The following is a 5,991-nucleotide window of genomic DNA, read 5'->3' on the forward strand; positions in this document are numbered from 1 at the left end:
GAAGTTGGATTCGTGAAAATACTCTGCAAGAAAAACATAAAACATATAACATGTTATTATTTAACTAAATAGAAATATCAAATGGAGTTAAAAACATATATAAAAAATTAGGAAAACATAAACATATAAATACCAACAAAAAATAAGAGAAGAAAAATGCACAAAAAATATAAACAAAAAAATAAATCAAATTCAGTGTAATGTACATTATACTATGTGTAGAAAAGGGTTGGGGTAGTGTGAATAAAATGAATGGGGGATTATATAGTTTTGATTATGATATATCGTTTAGGAAATTTTATGAATTCAAATTTCAAATTAATTGGTCATGGGCGGCAATAAAAGTGAAACGAAAAAATAATAAAAAAATATGATCAAAAGTCATCACATTTCGGATTTTAGTAATGGAATATTAACAAAATCATTAAATACAATACATAACTGAATATACATATACCATATTGGTTCCAAAACTCAACTCAAGTCAAAATCGGATACCATAACTGAATATACACATGCCCCATATGCCATTGATTGAATTTTTTTTTTTACCAAAATTGGATAACTAAAAGAAATCATCATAAATAAGTAATCATTCAAAGTCTAAATTAATTGTGAAAGTATTTTGGCAACATATTAAAAGGAAAACTTAAATATTCAAATTTTATAAAATTTGAAATTCGGATAATTGATTAATTTGCTACATTAAAATATAAAAATGCATAAGACAGTAGTAGAACTAATTTTATCAGAAATGAAATAAAAGAAAATTAATAGTATGTATATTTAAATAATTATTGCATTACAATAATTATTAGATGATATTAATTTTAATATGCAATTTTAAATTTCTAATTTACGTTCGGATTTTGAATTTTTACGTGATTTTAATTTATTACACGAATTATTTTCATTCTAAAATATTGGAAGACTTGAAAAAATATTAATAGAACTAATTAGATCAGAAATTAAAAAACAAATTAGAATAAAAGAAATTAGTTTTATTAATTAAATAATTCATGAAACATTAAATGGAAGAAACGTGTACAATATATATTATAAAATATGGAAATGACTCAGACATACTAATAGATATCATGCAAAATATGAAAACCATGCATAGTTTATATTATGCGATTCGTATATATTATCAAAAAATCTCACAATAAACTCAACTTGTTATGATATTATCATATATTGAAATGATAAAAACTTATGATATTATGGTATATAATATACATATTATAGAGAAATGATTTATATAATAAATGCATATCCAAATTTTAGAAAAATTTCAAAATATATGAAATATACATACATTTGTTTTTGTATTTTAATGATAAAAATATAAATTTCGTAATATATAAAAATTAAATTTTTCAATTCGGTTTAAACATTTAAGTCTATAAATATACTATATTTGCAAGAATTAAAATAAATGAAAATTAATATGATATCAAAATACATGGAATGATGTTAATGTAAATTTTTAATTATAAAAATACTATATTTTCAAGGAACATACGATGCAAGATCCAGAGCGTGGACTTTGATTGATTCCCTACATGAGACGCACATACATGGATCGAAATTAGGATCAAAATACGCGTTGCAAAAAACACATTGTTTGAAATGAGCGCAAACAATTTTTTTGATCTTCATAAAGTACGAACGACTTTATTTAATAAACTGCATGAAAACAATTAAAAAAGTATATTAAAATTAAATACCAAAAGAAAGAAATACAAATAGTACTAATATGTATATATAAAAATAATTATAAAAAAATGTAATATGAAACTGTATAATACAAACATTGTGCACTTTGTAATCGAATGGTGGTAGATAAAAATGAAATGAACATTGAGGGGTTTATATAGTATTGAAAATGAACTTAATTCTATGGAAAATTAAAAATTCAAAATATTTATATATTAGTAAATCAAATCAAATCAAATCAAACAAATAAAGGAAACAACCCAAAAAAATAAAATAATAACTTGTGGAAAAAAATCTTGCAGTATAAAAACATTAAATATGAAGATACGATTTTTATTTTTTTACCATTCAATTTTGAATTAAAGTGTAAATTATATCAATAAAAGATGATATGAAGGAATCTTGGAATATTGAAGATTCATTTGTATTGGTGATTTGATATTTTATTTGAAATAGTAATTGACAAATATAATGCATAATCCGGTTTATAGTTCGAAACATATTATATAATAAATAGTGTTTTCGAAATATACTTTAAAACTACTGCATTAAGAAAACAATTTCTTGTCCTAACAATTGCGGGCTGGAGATCACAAAAAAATTAGAAAACAACAAATATGCTTTAAATTGTTAAAATATACTGCATTTAAATTATTAAATTTTCAAATTTCAAAATATTGCATATTTATTAAATACTATAATTATTTTTAATTTGAAATATGGTATAATAAAAATTATATACAAAAAATATTGTATATATATTAAATAGTTCAATTAAAAAATAAAACATTTTATTATTATTTTTAATGGAATGGATATTCGAATATTCTAAAATATTGAAAATTTAAAAAAAAAAAAACAACATATTCCTTTATTTTAATATTTTAGTATTTTAAAAACAAAATTATGAAAATTATTTGAATATTCGTGAAAAAATTGAGTTTCGTGAATTTTTTTCAATAAATATATTTTGAAATACTGAAAATATAAATAAGATTTTTTTATTTCGAATTTATAAAATATTAACTTTGGAAATAATATATATACATGTGGTAATTATTTAATGATTGTGTAAATGTAAAATAGGAAAAAAAACTTAAAAACATCCATAAATAAAAATGTCACCTAATCAATTGATGAATCCACCTCATCAATTGAACTCCAACTAAGCAATTTTGACAAATGACATCATCATTTGCCACATGTCAATCATTGAGGGCATAGATCCTCTTTTTATATTATATATAGATTTTAATATTAATACGATGATTAATACTAATAGTCTAATACTAATATTAATGTCAACACTAATATTAATAATAATACGCCACTTCTAATATGAATATTTAATGTTTAAACTAATAAGCTAATACTAATAAGAAAACTAATACTAATACTAATGCTAATGCTAATGTTAATGCTAATAGGCCAAGACTAATATGAATTTGAATACTAATAATAATACTAATAATGATAATAATATTGATATTTGTATTGATATTGATATTGATATTAATTTGATACGAATATTAATACACATACTGATACACATACACATATTGATACTGATACCGATACCGATACCGATACTGATACTAATATTATTATTAATACTTATACCAATACTAATACCGATACTAATATTCCTACCAATATTCATACCAATAATCATACCAATACTCATACCAATACTCATATAGATATAGATATTGATACATATATTGATACTGATATGGATACTCATACTCATACTCATACTGATGTTGTTATTGATAAATACTAATACTGATAGTGATACTGATACTAATACTGATACTAATACTGATACTGATATTGATACTGATACTAATACTAATACTAATACTAATACTAATACTAATACTAATACTAATACTAATACTAATACTAATACTAATACTAATACTAATACTAATATAACTAATACTAATACTAATATTGATACTGATATTGATATTGATATTGATATTGATATTGATATTAGGGGTGGGCATTCGGGTCGGGTTATTCGGGTATAACCCGACCCGGTCGGGTATTACCCGACCGGATCGGGTAATTTTTTACGTAACCGGGTTTTTCCCGGGTTCGGGTACCCGGTGCTCCCAAACCGGGTCGGGTCCGGGTATTAGAAATCCTACCCGGGTACCCGATCGGGTACCCGGTTGAATTTTTTTATATATATATATATATATATATATATATATATATATATATATATAAGTATATATATATGTTGATAACCCCCAATTCTGGCCCCCCTATTTTCTACGCTTTATTTTTGACCCCTTTTAATCTGAAACGGCGCCGTTTCGTTTCAATCCACCATTCACCGTGCAGCTTTCTTTTCTTTTTCCTTTTCTTTCACAAAATGCACGATCGACCTACTTCTTTTCCTTTTTCTTTTTTTTTTTTTCCCCTTTTCCCTTCTCTCCCTTCTGCCGCCGCAAATGCTGACTGCCCCACCGCTCTTCTTCTCCACTCAGGGGTCTTCCTTTTTCTTCCTTGCCACACAGCCATGGCAGCGGGAATAGTTGCCGCCCCCCCCACCTCCACCGCCTCTGCCGCCAGCGTCTCTTCCCACCGCACCTTTCCTCTTCTTCCTACAATTTTTCGCTACGCGATTCATCCAATTGTTCCGATTTGGGGAGATGGTATTCAAGCTCAGGATCGGAGAGTAAAGAAGGCGGCACAACCATGCCGGCGGCGGGGTACCACGTCGGCGTCGGACCATCGTACATGTGGGGAGCTGTGTTTTGGGAAAAGAATAAACCACTCACTTTTGAAGATTTTCAGATGCCCCGCCCTAAGGCCAACGAAGTTCTGATCAAAACCAAGGGTAATTAATTTGGGTTGTGTTTTTTTTCCTCAATTTAGTTGTTGTACATTATGCTGCAAAGCTTGTTCTTTTTTTTTTTTTTTTTTTTTCCTTTTTTATTTTGGGAATATACTAATTGGAGATGAGAGAGAGGGAAGTAATTGGAGAAGAGAAGTCATTTTTTATTTTTCATTCAATATTTTTGATTTTTGATACGTTTTGTTGTAATTGTAAAGTACAAAAAAAAAGCCACAATACCTTTTTAGGTTTTAATTAATCTGTAGCAAACCAATTATGGATCATGTTATTGGAGGCAAGTTGAAGCTGGGGAGGAAGATTGGTAGCGAATCTTTTGGAGAGCTTTATTTGGGTAATCTCATCGGCAATATTTTATCTCATTTTTTCTTTATAGGCAAAATCTATATAAATATTTATATATGTGCTATTTTAAATTTCGTTGAGGAGTAAATATACAAACTGGAGAAGAAGTTGCTGTGAAGCTGGTGAGTAGACTTTTCCGTCTTCGAATTGGATAAATGGTTTAGGTGTTCAATTCTTGAATGAGACTTATGTCCGGAATTTGCGAATCCGATCATCAACCCCGCCGTCGAAGAATCCATCGGTTCGTCTCTTCACTTTTGCTTCCTCTGTTGCATTTCTAATCATAGTAGTTTAGATTTTGGTTCTTAATTTGTCGTGTATTTGTATGATTTTTTTTTGTCAGAGGGTTTTATGATTTGGTGGATCTATTCGTTGAAGTAAGCGGAACTCAAAAATCTCAGATCAGTAGTGTGGAAATGGTTAAATGTTTGATAAATTAGGGGAAATCTAATCTGAGTTGCGAGATCATAAATAATTGATAGGGAAATAACAGGAGTGCCACTGATTGAATATATATATTTTTTTTGTTAAATTGAATTATTACTTTTATATTATTTTATTTTGTAATTAATAGAGGTAAAGAGTAGGGTTTATGGCTGATGAGTGATGACTGGTGCCTTTTTTTTTCCTGGTATTTCGTATATACGAATATGTCTGGTGATATCAGCTGCCTGCTTCGGCTAAATATATTGATATTGCAGTGGAAGCTGCTCGCAAAGCATTCTTCAGAAATGGTGGCAAAGATTGATCATCCGCAACTGGGACCCACCGAGCCAAGTATGTACGAGCCATCGCTGCTAAGGTTTTCCTTCCTCACTCTAATTAAATTTTGTTGCAAAATATTTCAGTTTCTTTGTGGACTATTTTCTCGTATGGTTTGGGGGTGCGATAGAAACTATGTTTGTAATTTTTTGTAAAAGTATAAAATCTTGAGTCTTCCTTCGTGAATTCGAGAACTGAATTGTGTAAAGGTTTATTTCAATTTTATTGGTACTGTTTCGACTTTATTTTGGATCATGCGACATGACTGATTACTGCAAGATAGTTGAGTTTTCATT

General features: G+C 27.9%; 2 long non-coding RNA genes across 2 annotated transcripts; both read left to right on the forward strand.

The window, feature by feature from the left end:
- Window positions 1-4,435: 4,435 nt before the first annotated feature.
- Window positions 4,436-4,950, forward strand: LOC148771857 (uncharacterized). The gene is made up of 2 exons (XR_016030326.1): window positions 4,436-4,573; window positions 4,819-4,950. It is a non-coding gene; the product is annotated as an uncharacterized LOC148771857 (long non-coding RNA).
- An 81-nt stretch (window positions 4,951-5,031) lies between these two features.
- Window positions 5,032-5,738, forward strand: LOC148771858 (uncharacterized). The gene is made up of 2 exons (XR_016030325.1): window positions 5,032-5,174; window positions 5,635-5,738. It is a non-coding gene; the product is annotated as an uncharacterized LOC148771858 (long non-coding RNA).
- The last annotated feature ends 253 nt before the right edge of the window (window positions 5,739-5,991 follow it).

This window comes from Erythranthe guttata, chromosome 3, assembly GCF_056151865.1.
Source record: "Erythranthe guttata isolate IM_541 chromosome 3, IM_541, whole genome shotgun sequence".
Lineage (NCBI taxonomy): Eukaryota > Viridiplantae > Streptophyta > Magnoliopsida > Lamiales > Phrymaceae > Erythranthe > Erythranthe guttata.